This window comes from Phalangium opilio, unplaced genomic scaffold (assembly GCF_054372755.1).
Source record: "Phalangium opilio isolate 3A_F unplaced genomic scaffold, DU_Popi_V2 ptg000013l_1, whole genome shotgun sequence".
In the NCBI taxonomy this organism is placed as follows: Eukaryota; Metazoa; Arthropoda; class Arachnida; order Opiliones; family Phalangiidae; genus Phalangium; species Phalangium opilio.
In genome coordinates this window covers 6,125,400-6,139,395 of record NW_028324148.1, presented here as the reverse complement: position 1 = coordinate 6,139,395, position 13,996 = coordinate 6,125,400, and the positions used below count along the sequence as shown (strand labels likewise).

Genomic DNA, 13,996 nt, shown 5'->3' with positions numbered 1-13,996 from the left:
CTCATAAATTTAATTTCAGCCGCTTTACGAATGATAAATATCGATTGGAGGCGCCGGGCATCGATCCCGGTACCTCTCGCATGCTAAGCGAGCGCTCTACCATCTGGGCTACGCCCCCTTCTTTAAGTTTGAAGGGTTTGGACAATCATAAATTTAATTTCAGCCGCTTTACGAATGATAAATATCGATTGGAGGCGCCGGGCATCGATCCCGGTACCTCTCGCATGCTAAGCGAGCACTCTACCATCTGAGCTACGCCCCCTCCCCTCTAGTTTGAAGGGTTTGGACACTCATAAATTTAATTTCAGCCGCTTTACGAATGATAAATTTTGATTGGAGGCGCCGGGCATCGATCCCGGTACCTCTCGCATGCTAAGCGAGCGCTGTACCATCTGAGCTACGCCCCCTCCCCTTTAGTTTGAAGGGTTTGGACAATCATAAATTTAATTTCAGCTGCTTTACGAATGATAAATTTCGATTGGAGGCGCCGGGCATCGATCCCGGTACCTCTCGCATGCTAAGCGAGCACTCTACCATCTGAGTTACGCCCCCTCCCCTTTAGTTTGAAGGGTTTGGACACTCATAAATTTAATTTCAGCCGCTTTACGAATGATAAATTTCGATTGGAGGCGCCGGGCATCGATCCCGGTACCTCTCGCATGCTAAGCGAGCGCTCTACCATCTGAGCTTTGCCCCCTTCCACTCTCGTTTGAAGGGTTTGGACACTCATAAATTTAATTTCAGCCGCTTTACGAATGACAAATTTTGATTGGAGGCGCCGCGCATCGATCCCGGTACCTCTCGCATGCTAAGCGAGCACTCTACCATCTTAGCTACGCCCCCTCCCCTCTAGTTTGAAGGGTTTGGACACTCATAAATTTAATTTCAGCCGCTTTACGAATGATAAATTTTGATTGGAGGCGCCGGGCATCGATCCCGGTACCTCTCGCATGCTAAGCGAGCGCTCTACCATCTGAGCTACGCCCCCTCCCCTCAAGTTTGAAGGGTTTGGACACTCATAAATTTAATTTCAGCCGCTTTACGAATGATAAATTTTGATTGGAGGCGCCGGGCATCGATCCCGGTACCTCTCGCATGCTAAGCGAGCGCTCTACCATCTGAGCTACGCCCCCTCCCCTCAAGTTTGAAGGGTTTGGACACTCATAAATTTAATTTCAGCCGCTTTACGAATGATAAATTTTGATTGGAGGCGCCGCGCATCGATCCCGGTACCTCTCGCATGCTAAGCGAGCGCTTTACAATCTAAGCTACGCCCCCTTCCACTCTCGTTTGAAGGGTTTGGACACTCATAAATTTAATTTCAGCCGCTTTACGAATGATAAATTTCGATTGGAGGCGCCGCGCATCGATCCCGGTACCTCTCGCATGCTAAGCGAGCATTTTACAATCTAAGCTACGCCCCCTTCCACTCTCGTTTGAAGGGTTTGGACACTCATAAATTTAATTTCAGCCGCTTTACGAATGATAAATTTCGATTGGAGGCGCCGGGCATCGATCCCGGTACCTCTCGCATGCTAAGCGAGCGCTCTACCATCTGAGCTTTACCCCTTCCACTCTCGTTTGAAGGGTTTGGACACTCATAAATTTAATTTCAGCCGCTTTACGAATGATAAATTTCGATTGGAGGCGCCGCGCATCGATCCCGGTACCTCTCGCATGCTAAGCGAGCGCTCTACCATCTGAGCTTTGCCCCCTTCCACTCTCGTTTGAAGGGTTTGGACACTCATAAATTTAATTTCAGCCGCTTTACGAATGATAAATTTTGATTGGAGGCGCCGGGCATCGATCCCGGTACCTCTCGCATGCTAAGCGAGCGCTCTACGCTCTGAGCTACGCCCCCTCCCCTCAAGTTTGAAGGGTTTGGACACTCATAAATTTAATTTCAGCCGCTTTACGAATGATAAATTTTGATTGGAGGCGCCGCGCATCGATCCCGGTACCTCTCGCATGCTAAGCGAGCGCTTTACAATCTAAGCTACGCCCCCTTCCACTCTCGTTTGAAGGGTTTGGACACTCATAAATTTAATTTCAGCCGCTTTACGAATGATAAATATCGATTGTAGGCGCCGGGCATCGATCCCGGTACCTCTCGCATGCTAAGCGAGCGCTCTACCATCTGAGCTATGCCCCCTCCCCTCAAGTTTGAAGGGTTTGGACACTCATAAATTTAATTTCAGCCGCTTTACGAATGATAAATTTTGATTGGAGGCGCCGGGCATCGATCCCGGTACCTCTCGCATGCTAAGCGAGCGCTCTACCATCTGAGCTACGCCCCCTCCCCTCAAGTTTGAAGGGTTTGGACACTCATAAATTTAATTTCAGCCGCTTTACGAATGATAAATATCGATTGGAGGCGCCGGGCATCGATCCCGGTACCTCTCGCATGCTAAGCGAGCGCTCTACCATCTGAGCTACGCCCCCTCCCCTCAAGTTTGAAGGGTTTGGACACTCATAAATTTAATTTCAGCCGCTTTACGAATGATAAATTTTGATTGGAGGCGCCGGGCATCGATCCCGGTACCTCTCGCATGCTAAGCGAGCGCTCTACCATCTGAGCTACGCCCCCTCCCCTCAAGTTTGAAGGGTTTGGACACTCATAAATTTAATTTCAGCCGCTTTACGAATGATAAATTTTGATTGGAGGCGCCGCGCATCGATCCCGGTACCTCTCGCATGCTAAGCGAGCGCTTTACAATCTAAGCTACGCCCCCTTCCACTCTCGTTTGAAGGGTTTGGACACTCATAAATTTAATTTCAGCCGCTTTACGAATGATAAATATCGATTGGAGGCGCCGGGCATCGATCCCGGTACCTCTCGCATGCTAAGCGAGCGCTCTACCATCTGAGCTACGCCCCCTTCTTTAAGTTTGAAGGGTTTGGACAATCATAAATTTAATTTCAGCTGCTTTACGAATGATAAATTTCGATTGGAGGCGCCGGGCATCGATCCCGGTACCTCTCGCATGCTAAGCGAGCACTCTACCATCTGAGCTACGCCCCCTCCCCTCTAGTTTGAAGGGTTTGGACACTCATAAATTTAATTTCAGCCGCTTTACGAATGATAAATTTTGATTGGAGGCGCCGGGCATCGATCCCGGTACCTCTCGCATGCTAAGCGAGCGCTGTACCATCTGAGCTACGCCCCCTCCCCTTTAGTTTGAAGGGTTTGGACAATCATAAATTTAATTTCAGCTGCTTTACGAATGATAAATTTCGATTGGAGGCGCCGGGCATCGATCCCGGTACCTCTCGCATGCTAAGCGAGCACTCTACCATCTGAGTTACGCCCCCTCCCCTTTAGTTTGAAGGGTTTGGACACTCATAAATTTAATTTCAGCCGCTTTACGAATGATAAATTTCGATTGGAGGCGCCGGGCATCGATCCCGGTACCTCTCGCATGCTAAGCGAGCGCTCTACCATCTGAGCTTTGCCCCCTTCCACTCTCGTTTGAAGGGTTTGGACACTCATAAATTTAATTTCAGCCGCTTTACGAATGACAAATTTTGATTGGAGGCGCCGCGCATCGATCCCGGTACCTCTCGCATGCTAAGCGAGCACTCTACCATCTTAGCTACGCCCCCTCCCCTCTAGTTTGAAGGGTTTGGACACTCATAAATTTAATTTCAGCCGCTTTACGAATGATAAATATCGATTGGAGGCGCCGGGCATCGATCCCGGTACCTCTCGCATGCTAAGCGAGCGCTCTACCATCTGAGCTACGCCCCCTCCCCTCAAGTTTGAAGGGTTTGGACACTCATAAATTTAATTTCAGCTGCTTTACGAATGATAAATTTCGATTGGAGGCGCCGGGCATCGATCCCGGTACCTCTCGCATGCTAAGCGAGCACTCTACCATCTGAGCTACGCCCCCTCCCCTCTAGTTTGAAGGGTTTGGACACTCATAAATTTAATTTCAGCCGCTTTACGAATGATAAATTTTGATTGGAGGCGCCGGGCATCGATCCCGGTACCTCTCGCATGCTAAGCGAGCGCTCTACCATCTGAGCTACGCCCCCTCCCCTCTAGTTTGAAGGGTTTGGACACTCATAAATTTAATTTCAGCCGCTTTACGAATGATAAATTTTGATTGGAGGCGCCGCGCATCGATCCCGGTACCTCTCGCATGCTAAGCGAGCGCTTTACAATCTAAGCTACGCCCCCTTCCACTCTCGTTTGAAGGGTTTGGACACTCATAAATTTAATTTCAGCCGCTTTACGAATGATAAATATCGATTGGAGGCGCCGGGCATCGATCCCGGTACCTCTCGCATGCTAAGCGAGCGCTCTACCATCTGAGCTACGCCCCCTCCCCTCAAGTTTGAAGGGTTTGGACACTCATAAATTTAATTTCAGCCGCTTTACGAATGATAAATTTTGATTGGAGGCGCCGGGCATCGATCCCGGTACCTCTCGCATGCTAAGCGAGCGCTCTACCATCTGAGCTACGCCCCCTCCCCTCTAGTTTGAAGGGTTTGGACACTCATAAATTTAATTTCAGCCGCTTTACGAATGATAAATTTTGATTGGAGGCGCCGCGCATCGATCCCGGTACCTCTCGCATGCTAAGCGAGCGCTTTACAATCTAAGCTACGCCCCCTTCCACTCTCGTTTGAAGGGTTTGGACACTCATAAATTTAATTTCAGCCGCTTTACGAATGATAAATATCGATTGGAGGCGCCGGGCATCGATCCCGGTACCTCTCGCATGCTAAGCGAGCGCTCTACCATCTGAGCTACGCCCCCTTCTTTAAGTTTGAAGGGTTTGGACAATCATAAATTTAATTTCAGCTGCTTTACGAATGATAAATTTCGATTGGAGGCGCCGGGCATCGATCCCGGTACCTCTCGCATGCTAAGCGAGCACTCTACCATCTGAGCTACGCCCCCTCCCCTCTAGTTTGAAGGGTTTGGACACTCATAAATTTAATTTCAGCCGCTTTACGAATGATAAATTTTGATTGGAGGCGCCGGGCATCGATCCCGGTACCTCTCGCATGCTAAGCGAGCGCTGTACCATCTGAGCTACGCCCCCTCCCCTTTAGTTTGAAGGGTTTGGACAATCATAAATTTAATTTCAGCTGCTTTACGAATGATAAATTTCGATTGGAGGCGCCGGGCATCGATCCCGGTACCTCTCGCATGCTAAGCGAGCACTCTACCATCTGAGTTACGCCCCCTCCCCTTTAGTTTGAAGGGTTTGGACACTCATAAATTTAATTTCAGCCGCTTTACGAATGATAAATTTCGATTGGAGGCGCCGGGCATCGATCCCGGTACCTCTCGCATGCTAAGCGAGCGCTCTACCATCTGAGCTTTGCCCCCTTCCACTCTCGTTTGAAGGGTTTGGACACTCATAAATTTAATTTCAGCCGCTTTACGAATGACAAATTTTGATTGGAGGCGCCGCGCATCGATCCCGGTACCTCTCGCATGCTAAGCGAGCACTCTACCATCTTAGCTACGCCCCCTCCCCTCTAGTTTGAAGGGTTTGGACACTCATAAATTTAATTTCAGCCGCTTTACGAATGATAAATATCGATTGGAGGCGCCGGGCATCGATCCCGGTACCTCTCGCATGCTAAGCGAGCGCTCTACCATCTGAGCTACGCCCCCTCCCCTCAAGTTTGAAGGGTTTGGACACTCATAAATTTAATTTCAGCTGCTTTACGAATGATAAATTTCGATTGGAGGCGCCGGGCATCGATCCCGGTACCTCTCGCATGCTAAGCGAGCACTCTACCATCTGAGCTACGCCCCCTCCCCTCTAGTTTGAAGGGTTTGGACACTCATAAATTTAATTTCAGCCGCTTTACGAATGATAAATTTTGATTGGAGGCGCCGGGCATCGATCCCGGTACCTCTCGCATGCTAAGCGAGCGCTCTACCATCTGAGCTACGCCCCCTCCCCTCTAGTTTGAAGGGTTTGGACACTCATAAATTTAATTTCAGCCGCTTTACGAATGATAAATTTTGATTGGAGGCGCCGCGCATCGATCCCGGTACCTCTCGCATGCTAAGCGAGCGCTTTACAATCTAAGCTACGCCCCCTTCCACTCTCGTTTGAAGGGTTTGGACACTCATAAATTTAATTTCAGCCGCTTTACGAATGATAAATATCGATTGGAGGCGCCGGGCATCGATCCCGGTACCTCTCGCATGCTAAGCGAGCGCTCTACCATCTGAGCTACGCCCCCTCCCCTCAAGTTTGAAGGGTTTGGACACTCATAAATTTAATTTCAGCCGCTTTACGAATGATAAATTTTGATTGGAGGCGCCGGGCATCGATCCCGGTACCTCTCGCATGCTAAGCGAGCGCTCTACCATCTGAGCTACGCCCCCTTCTTAAAGTTTGAAGGGTTTGGACAATCATAAATTTAATTTCAGCTGCTTTACGAATGATAAATTTCGATTGGAGGCGCCGGGCATCGATCCCGGTACCTCTCGCATGCTAAGCGAGCACTCTACCATCTGAGCTACGCCCCTTCCCCTCTAGTTTGAAGGGTTTGGACACTCATAAATTTAATTTCAGCCGCTTTACGAATGATAAATTTTGATTGGAGGCGCCGGGCATCGATCCCGGTACCTCTCGCATGCTAAGCGAGCGCTGTACCATCTGAGCTACGCCCCCTCCCCTCTAGTTTGAAGGGTTTGGACACTCATAAATTTAATTTCAGCCGCTTTACGAATGATAAATTTTGATTGGAGGCGCCGGGCATCGATCCCGGTACCTCTCGCATGCTAAGCGAGCACTCTACCATCTGAGTTACGCCCCCTCCCCTTTAGTTTGAAGGGTTTGGACACTCATAAATTTAATTTCAGCCGCTTTACGAATGATAAATTTCGATTGGAGGCGCCGGGCATCGATCCCGGTACCTCTCGCATGCTAAGCGAGCGCTCTACCATCTGAGCTTTGCCCCCTTTCCACTCTCGTTTGAAGGGTTTGGACACTCATAAATTTAATTTCAGCCGCTTTACGAATGACAAATTTTGATTGGAGGCGCCGCGCATCGATCCCGGTACCTCTCGCATGCTAAGCGAGCACTCTACCATCTTAGCTACGCCCCCTCCCCTCTAGTTTGAAGGGTTTGGACACTCATAAATTTAATTTCAGCCGCTTTACGAATGATAAATTTTGATTGGAGGCGCCGGGCATCGATCCCGGTATCTCTCGCATGCTAAGCGAGCGCTCTACCATCTGAGCTACGCCCCCTCCCCTCAAGTTTGAAGGGTTTGGACACTCATAAATTTAATTTCAGCCGCTTTACGAATGATAAATATCGATTGGAGGCGCCGGGCATCGATCCCGGTACCTCTCGCATGCTAAGCGAGCGCTCTACCATCTGAGCTACGCCCCCTCCCCTCAAGTTTGAAGGGTTTGGACACTCATAAATTTAATTTCAGCCGCTTTACGAATGACAAATTTTGATTGGAGGCGCCGCGCATCGATCCCGGTACCTCTCGCATGCTAAGCGAGCACTCTACCATCTTAGCTACGCCCCCTCCCCTCTAGTTTGAAGGGTTTGGACACTCATAAATTTAATTTCAGCCGCTTTACGAATGATAAATTTTGATTGGAGGCGCTGGGCATCGATCCCGGTACCTCTCGCATGCTAAGCGAGCGCTCTACCATCTGAGCTACGCCCCCTTCTTTAAGTTTGAAGGGTTTGGACAATCATAAATTTAATTTCAGCCGCTTTACGAATGATAAATATCGATTGGAGGCGCCGGGCATCGATCCCGGTACCTCTCGCATGCTAAGCGAGCACTCTACCATCTGAGCTACGCCCCCTCCCCTCTAGTTTGAAGGGTTTGGACACTCATAAATTTAATTTCAGCCGCTTTACGAATGATAAATTTTGATTGGAGGCGCCGGGCATCGATCCCGGTACCTCTCGCATGCTAAGCGAGCGCTGTACCATCTGAGCTACGCCCCCTCCCCTCAAGTTTGAAGGGTTTGGACACTCATAAATTTAATTTCAGCCGCTTTACGAATGATAAATTTTGATTGGAGGCGCCGGGCATCGATCCCGGTACCTCTCGCATGCTAAGCGAGCGCTGTACCATCTGAGCTACGCCCCCTCCCCTTTAGTTTGAAGGGTTTGGACAATCATAAATTTAATTTCAGCTGCTTTACGAATGATAAATTTCGATTGGAGGCGCCGGGCATCGATCCCGGTACCTCTCGCATGCTAAGCGAGCACTCTACCATCTGAGTTACGCCCCCTCCCCTTTAGTTTGAAGGGTTTGGACACTCATAAATTTAATTTCAGCCGCTTTACGAATGATAAATTTCGATTGGAGGCGCCGGGCATCGATCTCGGTACCTCTCGCATGCTAAGCGAGCGCTCTACCATCTGAGCTTTGCCCCCTTCCACTCTCGTTTGAAGGGTTCGGACACTCATAAATTTAATTTCAGCCGCTTTACGAATGACAAATTTTGATTGGAGGCGCCGCGCATCGATCCCGGTACCTCTCGCATGCTAAGCGAGCACTCTACCATCTTAGCTACGCCCCCTCCCCTCTAGTTTGAAGGGTTTGGACACTCATAAATTTAATTTCAGCCGCTTTACGAATGATAAATTTTGATTGGAGGCGCCGGGCATCGATCCCGGTACCTCTCGCATGCTAAGCGAGCGCTCTACCATCTGAGCTACGCCCCCTCCCCTCAAGTTAGAAGGGTTTGGACACTCATAAATTTAATTTCAGCCGCTTTACGAATGATAAATATCGATTGGAGGCGCCGGGCATCGATCCCGGTACCTCTCGCATGCTAAGCGAGCGCTCTACCATCTGAGCTACGCCCCCTCCCCTCAAGTTTGAAGGGTTTGGACACTCATAAATTTAATTTCAGCCGCTTTACGAATGACAAATTTTGATTGGAGGCGCCGCGCATCGATCCCGGTACCTCTCGCATGCTAAGCGAGCACTCTACCATCTTAGCTACGCCCCCTCCCCTCTAGTTTGAAGGGTTTGGACACTCATAAATTTAATTTCAGCCGCTTTACGAATGATAAATTTTGATTGGAGGCGCCGGGCATCGATCCCGGTACCTCTCGCATGCTAAGCGAGCGCTCTACCATCTGAGCTACGCCCCCTCCCCTCAAGTTTGAAGGGTTTGGACACTCATAAATTTAATTTCAGCCGCTTTACGAATGATAAATATCGATTGGAGGCGCCGGGCATCGATCCCGGTACCTCTCGCATGCTAAGCGAGCGATCTACCATCTGGGCTACGCCCCCTTCTTTAAGTTTGAAGGGTTTGGACAATCATAAATTTAATTTCAGCCGCTTTACGAATGATAAATATCGATTGGAGGCGCCGGGCATCGATCCCGGTACCTCTCGCATGCTAAGCGAGCACTCTACCATCTGAGCTACGCCCCCTCCCCTCTAGTTTGAAGGGTTTGGACACTCATAAATTTAATTTCAGCCGCTTTACGAATGATAAATTTTGATTGGAGGCGCCGGGCATCGATCCCGGTACCTCTCGCATGCTAAGCGAGCGCTGTACCATCTGAGCTACGCCCCATCCCCTTTAGTTTGAAGGGTTTGGACAATCATAAATTTAATTTCAGCTGCTTTACGAATGATAAATTTCGATTGGAGGCGCCGGGCATCGATCCCGGTACCTCTCGCATGCTAAGCGAGCACTCTACCATCTGAGTTACGCCCCCTCCCCTTTAGTTTGAAGGGTTTGGACACTCATAAATTTAATTTCAGCCGCTTTACGAATGATAAATTTCGATTGGAGGCGCCGGGCATCGATCCCGGTACCTCTCGCATGCTAAGCGAGCGCTCTACCATCTGAGCTTTGCCCCCTTCCACTCTCGTTTGAAGGGTTTGGACACTCATAAATTTAATTTCAGCCGCTTTACGAATGACAAATTTTGATTGGAGGCGCCGCGCATCGATCCCGGTACCTCTCGCATGCTAAGCGAGCACTCTACCATCTTAGCTACGCCCCCTCCCCTCTAGTTTGAAGGGTTTGGACACTCATAAATTTAATTTCAGCCGCTTTACGAATGATAAATTTTGATTGGAGGCGCCGGGCATCGATCCCGGTACCTCTCGCATGCTAAGCGAGCGCTCTACCATCTGAGCTACGCCCCCTCCCCTCAAGTTTGAAGGGTTTGGACACTCATAAATTTAATTTCAGCCGCTTTACGAATGATAAATATCGATTGGAGGCGCCGGGCATCGATCCCGGTACCTCTCGCATGCTAAGCGAGCGCTCTACCATCTGAGCTACGCCCCCTCCCCTCAAGTTTGAAGGGTTTGGACACTCATAAATTTAATTTCAGCCGCTTTACGAATGATAAATATCGATTGGAGGCGCCGGGCATCGATCCCGGTACCTCTCGCATGCTAAGCGAGCGCTCTACCATCTGAGCTACGCCCCCTCCCCTCAAGTTTGAAGGGTTTGGACACTCATAAATTTAATTTCAGCCGCTTTACGAATGATAAATTTTGATTGGAGGCGCCGGGCATCGATCCCGGTACCTCTCGCATGCTAAGCGAGCGCTCTACCATCTGAGCTACGCCCCCTCCCCTCAAGTTTGAAGGGTTTGGACAATCATAAATTTAATTTCAGCTGCTTTACGAATGATAAATTTCGATCGGAGGCGCCGGGCATCGATCCCGGTACCTCTCGCATGCTAAGCGAGCACTCTACCATCTGAGTTACGCCCCTCCCCTCTAGTTTGAAGGGTTTGGACACTCATAAATTTAATTTCAGCCGCTTTACGAATGATGAATTTTGATTGGAGGCGCCGGGCATCGATCCCGGTACCTCTCGCATGCTAAGCGAGCGCTCTACCATCTGAGCTACGCCCCCTCCCCTCAAGTTTGAAGGGTTTGGACACTCATAAATTTAATTTCAGCCGCTTTACGAATGATAAATATCGATTGGAGGCGCCGGGCATCGATCCCGGTACCTCTCGCATGCTAAGCGAGCGATCTACCATCTGAGCTACGCCCCCTTCCACTCTCGTTTGAAGGGTTTGGACACTCATAAATTTAATTTCAGCCGCTTTACGAATGATAAATTTTGATTGGAGGCGCCGGGCATCGATCCCGGTACCTCTCGCATGCTAAGCGAGCGCTCTACCATCTGAGCTACGCCCCCTCCCCTCTAGTTTGAAGGGTTTGGACACTCATAAATTTAATTTCAGCCGCTTTACGAATGATAAATTTTGATTGGAGGCGCCGCGCATCGATCCCGGTACCTCTCGCATGCTAAGCGAGCGCTTTACAATCTAAGCTACGCCCCCTTCCACTCTCGTTTGAAGGGTTTGGACACTCATAAATTTAATTTCAGCCGCTTTACGAATGATAAATATCGATTGGAGGCGCCGGGCATCGATCCCGGTACCTCTCGCATGCTAAGCGAGCGCTCTACCATCTGAGCTACGCCCCCTCCCCTCTAGTTTGAAGGGTTTGGACACTCATAAATTTAATTTCAGCCGCTTTACGAATGATAAATTTTGATTGGAGGCGCCGCGCATCGATCCCGGTACCTCTCGCATGCTAAGCGAGCGCTCTACCATCTGAGCTACGCCCCCTCCCCTCAAGTTTGAAGGGTTTGGACAATCATAAATTTAATTTCAGCTGCTTTACGAATGATAAATTTCGATTGGAGGCGCCGGGCATCGATCCCGGTACCTCTCGCATGCTAAGCGAGCACTCTACCATCTGAGCTACGCCCCTCCCCTCTAGTTTGAAGGGTTTGGACACTCGTAAATTTAATTTCAGCCGCTTTACGAATGATGAATTTTGATTGGAGGCGCCGGGCATCGATCCCGGTACCTCTCGCATGCTAAGCGAGCGCTCTACCATCTGAGCTACGCCCCCTCCCCTCAAGTTTGAAGGGTTTGGACACTCATAAATTTAATTTCAGCCGCTTTACGAATGATAAATTTTGATTGGAGGCGCCGGGCATCGATCCCGGTACCTCTCGCATGCTAAGCGAGCGCTCTACCATCTGAGCTACGCCCCTCCCCTCAAGTTTGAAGGGTTTGGAAAATCATAAATTTAATTTCAGCTGCTTTACGAATGATAAATTTCGATTGGAGGCGCCGGGCATCGATCCCGGTACCTCTCGCATGCTAAGCGAGCACTCTACCATCTGAGCTACGCCCCCTCCCCTCTAGTTTGAAGGGTTTGGACACTCATAAATTTAATTTCAGCCGCTTTACGAATGATAAATTTTGATTGGAGGCGCCGGGCATCGATCCCGGTACCTCTCGCATGCTAAGCGAGCGCTCTACCATCTGAGCTACGCCCCCTCCCCTCAAGTTTGAAGGGTTTGGACACTCATAAATTTAATTTCAGCTGCTTTACGAATGATAAATTTTGATTGGAGGCGCCGCGCATCGATCCCGGTACCTCTCGCATGCTAAGCGAGCGCTCTACAATCTAAGCTACGCCCCCTTCCACTCTCGTTTGAAGGGTTTGGACACTCATAAATTTAATTTCAGCCGCTTTACGAATGATAAATTTCGATTGGAGGCGCCGCGCATCGATCCCGGTACCTCTCGCATGCTAAGCGAGCGCTTTACAATCTAAGCTACGCCCCCTTCCACTCTCGTTTGAAGGGTTTGGACACTCATAAATTTAATTTCAGCCGCTTTACGAATGATAAATTTCGATTGGAGGCGCCGGGCATCGATCCCGGTACCTCTCGCATGCTAAGCGAGCGCTCTACCATCTGAGCTTTGCCCCTTCCACTCTCGTTTGAAGGGTTTGGACACTCATAAATTTAATTTCAGCCGCTTTACGAATGATAAATTTCGATTGGAGGCGCCGCGCATCGATCCCGGTACCTCTCGCATGCTAAGCGAGCGCTCTACCATCTGAGCTTTGCCCCCTTCCACTCTTGTTCGAAGGGTTTGGACACTCATAAATTTAATTTCAGCCGCTTTACGAATGATAAATTTTGATTGGAGGCGCCGGGCATCGATCCCGGTACCTCTCGCATGCTAAGCGAGCGCTCTACCATCTGAGCTACGCCCCCTCCCCTCAAGTTTGAAGGGTTTGGACACTCATAAATTTAATTTCAGCCGCTTTACGAATGATAAATTTTGATTGGAGGCGCCGCGCATCGATCCCGGTACCTCTCGCATGCTAAGCGAGCGCTTTACAATCTAAGCTACGCCCCCTTCCACTCTCGTTTGAAGGGTTTGGACACTCATAAATTTAATTTCAGCCGCTTTACGAATGATAAATATCGATTGGAGGCGCCGGGCATCGATCCCGGTACCTCTCGCATGCTAAGCGAGCGCTCTACCATCTGAGCTACGCCCCCTCCCCTCAAGTTTGAAGGGTTTGGACACTCATAAATTTAATTTCAGCCGCTTTACGAATGATAAATTTTGATTGGAGGCGCCGGGCATCGATCCCGGTACCTCTCGCATGCTAAGCGAGCGCTCTACCATCTGAGCTACGCCCCCTCCCCTCAAGTTTGAAGGGTTTGGACACTCATAAATTTAATTTCAGCCGCTTTACGAATGATAAATTTTGATTGGAGGCGCCGCGCATCGATCCCGGTACCTCTCGCATGCTAAGCGAGCGCTTTACAATCTAAGCTACGCCCCCTTCCACTCTCGTTTGAAGGGTTTGGACACTCATAAATTTAATTTCAGCCGCTTTACGAATGATAAATATCGATTGGAGGCGCCGGGCATCGATCCCGGTACCTCTCGCATGCTAAGCGAGCGCTCTACCATCTGAGCTACGCCCCCTCCCCTCTAGTTTGAAGGGTTTGGACACTCATAAATTTAATTTCAGCCGCTTTACGAATGATAAATATCGATTGGAGGCGCCGGGCATCGATCCCGGTACCTCTCGCATGCTAAGCGAGCACTCTACCATCTGAGCTACGCCCCCTCCCCTCTAGTTTGAAGGGTTTGGACACTCATAAATTTAATTTCAGCCGCTTTACGAATGATAAATTTTGATTGGAGGCGCCGCGCATCG

The 13,996-nt window shown here is 49.5% G+C and overlaps 1 protein-coding gene and 60 non-coding genes across 61 annotated transcripts in view; all 61 read right to left on the bottom strand.

Moving 5' to 3' along the window:
• The window catches only part of LOC149707953 (sorting nexin-25-like), a 365,564-nt gene that overhangs the window by 135,997 nt on the left and 215,571 nt on the right, over window positions 1-13,996 (bottom strand). The gene's annotated exons all lie outside the window — the stretch shown is intronic.
• TRNAA-AGC (transfer RNA alanine (anticodon AGC)) lies at window positions 46-118 on the bottom strand. The gene has a single exon. It is a non-coding gene; the product is annotated as a tRNA-Ala (tRNA).
• Window positions 190-262, bottom strand: TRNAA-AGC (transfer RNA alanine (anticodon AGC)). The gene has a single exon. It is a non-coding gene; the product is annotated as a tRNA-Ala (tRNA).
• TRNAA-AGC (transfer RNA alanine (anticodon AGC)) lies at window positions 335-407 on the bottom strand. The gene has a single exon. It is a non-coding gene; the product is annotated as a tRNA-Ala (tRNA).
• TRNAA-AGC (transfer RNA alanine (anticodon AGC)) lies at window positions 480-552 on the bottom strand. Its single transcript has one exon. It is a non-coding gene; the product is annotated as a tRNA-Ala (tRNA).
• Window positions 916-988, bottom strand: TRNAA-AGC (transfer RNA alanine (anticodon AGC)). Its single transcript has one exon. It is a non-coding gene; the product is annotated as a tRNA-Ala (tRNA).
• On the bottom strand, window positions 1,061-1,133 carry TRNAA-AGC (transfer RNA alanine (anticodon AGC)). The gene has a single exon. It is a non-coding gene; the product is annotated as a tRNA-Ala (tRNA).
• Window positions 2,225-2,297, bottom strand: TRNAA-AGC (transfer RNA alanine (anticodon AGC)). Its single transcript has one exon. It is a non-coding gene; the product is annotated as a tRNA-Ala (tRNA).
• On the bottom strand, window positions 2,370-2,442 carry TRNAA-AGC (transfer RNA alanine (anticodon AGC)). Its single transcript has one exon. It is a non-coding gene; the product is annotated as a tRNA-Ala (tRNA).
• TRNAA-AGC (transfer RNA alanine (anticodon AGC)) lies at window positions 2,515-2,587 on the bottom strand. Its single transcript has one exon. It is a non-coding gene; the product is annotated as a tRNA-Ala (tRNA).
• Window positions 2,806-2,878, bottom strand: TRNAA-AGC (transfer RNA alanine (anticodon AGC)). Its single transcript has one exon. It is a non-coding gene; the product is annotated as a tRNA-Ala (tRNA).
• On the bottom strand, window positions 2,950-3,022 carry TRNAA-AGC (transfer RNA alanine (anticodon AGC)). The gene has a single exon. It is a non-coding gene; the product is annotated as a tRNA-Ala (tRNA).
• Window positions 3,095-3,167, bottom strand: TRNAA-AGC (transfer RNA alanine (anticodon AGC)). Its single transcript has one exon. It is a non-coding gene; the product is annotated as a tRNA-Ala (tRNA).
• Window positions 3,240-3,312, bottom strand: TRNAA-AGC (transfer RNA alanine (anticodon AGC)). The gene has a single exon. It is a non-coding gene; the product is annotated as a tRNA-Ala (tRNA).
• On the bottom strand, window positions 3,676-3,748 carry TRNAA-AGC (transfer RNA alanine (anticodon AGC)). The gene has a single exon. It is a non-coding gene; the product is annotated as a tRNA-Ala (tRNA).
• On the bottom strand, window positions 3,821-3,893 carry TRNAA-AGC (transfer RNA alanine (anticodon AGC)). The gene has a single exon. It is a non-coding gene; the product is annotated as a tRNA-Ala (tRNA).
• Window positions 3,966-4,038, bottom strand: TRNAA-AGC (transfer RNA alanine (anticodon AGC)). Its single transcript has one exon. It is a non-coding gene; the product is annotated as a tRNA-Ala (tRNA).
• TRNAA-AGC (transfer RNA alanine (anticodon AGC)) lies at window positions 4,257-4,329 on the bottom strand. Its single transcript has one exon. It is a non-coding gene; the product is annotated as a tRNA-Ala (tRNA).
• On the bottom strand, window positions 4,402-4,474 carry TRNAA-AGC (transfer RNA alanine (anticodon AGC)). Its single transcript has one exon. It is a non-coding gene; the product is annotated as a tRNA-Ala (tRNA).
• On the bottom strand, window positions 4,693-4,765 carry TRNAA-AGC (transfer RNA alanine (anticodon AGC)). The gene has a single exon. It is a non-coding gene; the product is annotated as a tRNA-Ala (tRNA).
• Window positions 4,837-4,909, bottom strand: TRNAA-AGC (transfer RNA alanine (anticodon AGC)). Its single transcript has one exon. It is a non-coding gene; the product is annotated as a tRNA-Ala (tRNA).
• Window positions 4,982-5,054, bottom strand: TRNAA-AGC (transfer RNA alanine (anticodon AGC)). Its single transcript has one exon. It is a non-coding gene; the product is annotated as a tRNA-Ala (tRNA).
• On the bottom strand, window positions 5,127-5,199 carry TRNAA-AGC (transfer RNA alanine (anticodon AGC)). The gene has a single exon. It is a non-coding gene; the product is annotated as a tRNA-Ala (tRNA).
• On the bottom strand, window positions 5,563-5,635 carry TRNAA-AGC (transfer RNA alanine (anticodon AGC)). The gene has a single exon. It is a non-coding gene; the product is annotated as a tRNA-Ala (tRNA).
• On the bottom strand, window positions 5,708-5,780 carry TRNAA-AGC (transfer RNA alanine (anticodon AGC)). Its single transcript has one exon. It is a non-coding gene; the product is annotated as a tRNA-Ala (tRNA).
• On the bottom strand, window positions 5,853-5,925 carry TRNAA-AGC (transfer RNA alanine (anticodon AGC)). Its single transcript has one exon. It is a non-coding gene; the product is annotated as a tRNA-Ala (tRNA).
• Window positions 6,144-6,216, bottom strand: TRNAA-AGC (transfer RNA alanine (anticodon AGC)). Its single transcript has one exon. It is a non-coding gene; the product is annotated as a tRNA-Ala (tRNA).
• TRNAA-AGC (transfer RNA alanine (anticodon AGC)) lies at window positions 6,289-6,361 on the bottom strand. Its single transcript has one exon. It is a non-coding gene; the product is annotated as a tRNA-Ala (tRNA).
• Window positions 6,433-6,505, bottom strand: TRNAA-AGC (transfer RNA alanine (anticodon AGC)). Its single transcript has one exon. It is a non-coding gene; the product is annotated as a tRNA-Ala (tRNA).
• Window positions 6,578-6,650, bottom strand: TRNAA-AGC (transfer RNA alanine (anticodon AGC)). The gene has a single exon. It is a non-coding gene; the product is annotated as a tRNA-Ala (tRNA).
• TRNAA-AGC (transfer RNA alanine (anticodon AGC)) lies at window positions 6,723-6,795 on the bottom strand. Its single transcript has one exon. It is a non-coding gene; the product is annotated as a tRNA-Ala (tRNA).
• On the bottom strand, window positions 7,160-7,232 carry TRNAA-AGC (transfer RNA alanine (anticodon AGC)). The gene has a single exon. It is a non-coding gene; the product is annotated as a tRNA-Ala (tRNA).
• On the bottom strand, window positions 7,305-7,377 carry TRNAA-AGC (transfer RNA alanine (anticodon AGC)). Its single transcript has one exon. It is a non-coding gene; the product is annotated as a tRNA-Ala (tRNA).
• On the bottom strand, window positions 7,595-7,667 carry TRNAA-AGC (transfer RNA alanine (anticodon AGC)). Its single transcript has one exon. It is a non-coding gene; the product is annotated as a tRNA-Ala (tRNA).
• Window positions 7,739-7,811, bottom strand: TRNAA-AGC (transfer RNA alanine (anticodon AGC)). The gene has a single exon. It is a non-coding gene; the product is annotated as a tRNA-Ala (tRNA).
• Window positions 7,884-7,956, bottom strand: TRNAA-AGC (transfer RNA alanine (anticodon AGC)). The gene has a single exon. It is a non-coding gene; the product is annotated as a tRNA-Ala (tRNA).
• Window positions 8,029-8,101, bottom strand: TRNAA-AGC (transfer RNA alanine (anticodon AGC)). The gene has a single exon. It is a non-coding gene; the product is annotated as a tRNA-Ala (tRNA).
• TRNAA-AGC (transfer RNA alanine (anticodon AGC)) lies at window positions 8,174-8,246 on the bottom strand. The gene has a single exon. It is a non-coding gene; the product is annotated as a tRNA-Ala (tRNA).
• TRNAA-AGC (transfer RNA alanine (anticodon AGC)) lies at window positions 8,610-8,682 on the bottom strand. Its single transcript has one exon. It is a non-coding gene; the product is annotated as a tRNA-Ala (tRNA).
• TRNAA-AGC (transfer RNA alanine (anticodon AGC)) lies at window positions 8,755-8,827 on the bottom strand. The gene has a single exon. It is a non-coding gene; the product is annotated as a tRNA-Ala (tRNA).
• Window positions 9,045-9,117, bottom strand: TRNAA-AGC (transfer RNA alanine (anticodon AGC)). Its single transcript has one exon. It is a non-coding gene; the product is annotated as a tRNA-Ala (tRNA).
• TRNAA-AGC (transfer RNA alanine (anticodon AGC)) lies at window positions 9,334-9,406 on the bottom strand. Its single transcript has one exon. It is a non-coding gene; the product is annotated as a tRNA-Ala (tRNA).
• On the bottom strand, window positions 9,624-9,696 carry TRNAA-AGC (transfer RNA alanine (anticodon AGC)). The gene has a single exon. It is a non-coding gene; the product is annotated as a tRNA-Ala (tRNA).
• On the bottom strand, window positions 10,060-10,132 carry TRNAA-AGC (transfer RNA alanine (anticodon AGC)). Its single transcript has one exon. It is a non-coding gene; the product is annotated as a tRNA-Ala (tRNA).
• On the bottom strand, window positions 10,205-10,277 carry TRNAA-AGC (transfer RNA alanine (anticodon AGC)). The gene has a single exon. It is a non-coding gene; the product is annotated as a tRNA-Ala (tRNA).
• TRNAA-AGC (transfer RNA alanine (anticodon AGC)) lies at window positions 10,350-10,422 on the bottom strand. The gene has a single exon. It is a non-coding gene; the product is annotated as a tRNA-Ala (tRNA).
• TRNAA-AGC (transfer RNA alanine (anticodon AGC)) lies at window positions 10,495-10,567 on the bottom strand. Its single transcript has one exon. It is a non-coding gene; the product is annotated as a tRNA-Ala (tRNA).
• TRNAA-AGC (transfer RNA alanine (anticodon AGC)) lies at window positions 10,784-10,856 on the bottom strand. Its single transcript has one exon. It is a non-coding gene; the product is annotated as a tRNA-Ala (tRNA).
• Window positions 10,929-11,001, bottom strand: TRNAA-AGC (transfer RNA alanine (anticodon AGC)). Its single transcript has one exon. It is a non-coding gene; the product is annotated as a tRNA-Ala (tRNA).
• Window positions 11,075-11,147, bottom strand: TRNAA-AGC (transfer RNA alanine (anticodon AGC)). Its single transcript has one exon. It is a non-coding gene; the product is annotated as a tRNA-Ala (tRNA).
• TRNAA-AGC (transfer RNA alanine (anticodon AGC)) lies at window positions 11,366-11,438 on the bottom strand. Its single transcript has one exon. It is a non-coding gene; the product is annotated as a tRNA-Ala (tRNA).
• On the bottom strand, window positions 11,656-11,730 carry TRNAA-AGC (transfer RNA alanine (anticodon AGC)). The gene has a single exon. It is a non-coding gene; the product is annotated as a tRNA-Ala (tRNA).
• TRNAA-AGC (transfer RNA alanine (anticodon AGC)) lies at window positions 11,800-11,872 on the bottom strand. The gene has a single exon. It is a non-coding gene; the product is annotated as a tRNA-Ala (tRNA).
• On the bottom strand, window positions 11,945-12,019 carry TRNAA-AGC (transfer RNA alanine (anticodon AGC)). The gene has a single exon. It is a non-coding gene; the product is annotated as a tRNA-Ala (tRNA).
• Window positions 12,089-12,161, bottom strand: TRNAA-AGC (transfer RNA alanine (anticodon AGC)). The gene has a single exon. It is a non-coding gene; the product is annotated as a tRNA-Ala (tRNA).
• On the bottom strand, window positions 12,234-12,306 carry TRNAA-AGC (transfer RNA alanine (anticodon AGC)). Its single transcript has one exon. It is a non-coding gene; the product is annotated as a tRNA-Ala (tRNA).
• TRNAA-AGC (transfer RNA alanine (anticodon AGC)) lies at window positions 12,962-13,034 on the bottom strand. The gene has a single exon. It is a non-coding gene; the product is annotated as a tRNA-Ala (tRNA).
• On the bottom strand, window positions 13,253-13,325 carry TRNAA-AGC (transfer RNA alanine (anticodon AGC)). Its single transcript has one exon. It is a non-coding gene; the product is annotated as a tRNA-Ala (tRNA).
• Window positions 13,398-13,470, bottom strand: TRNAA-AGC (transfer RNA alanine (anticodon AGC)). The gene has a single exon. It is a non-coding gene; the product is annotated as a tRNA-Ala (tRNA).
• On the bottom strand, window positions 13,689-13,761 carry TRNAA-AGC (transfer RNA alanine (anticodon AGC)). The gene has a single exon. It is a non-coding gene; the product is annotated as a tRNA-Ala (tRNA).
• Window positions 13,834-13,906, bottom strand: TRNAA-AGC (transfer RNA alanine (anticodon AGC)). The gene has a single exon. It is a non-coding gene; the product is annotated as a tRNA-Ala (tRNA).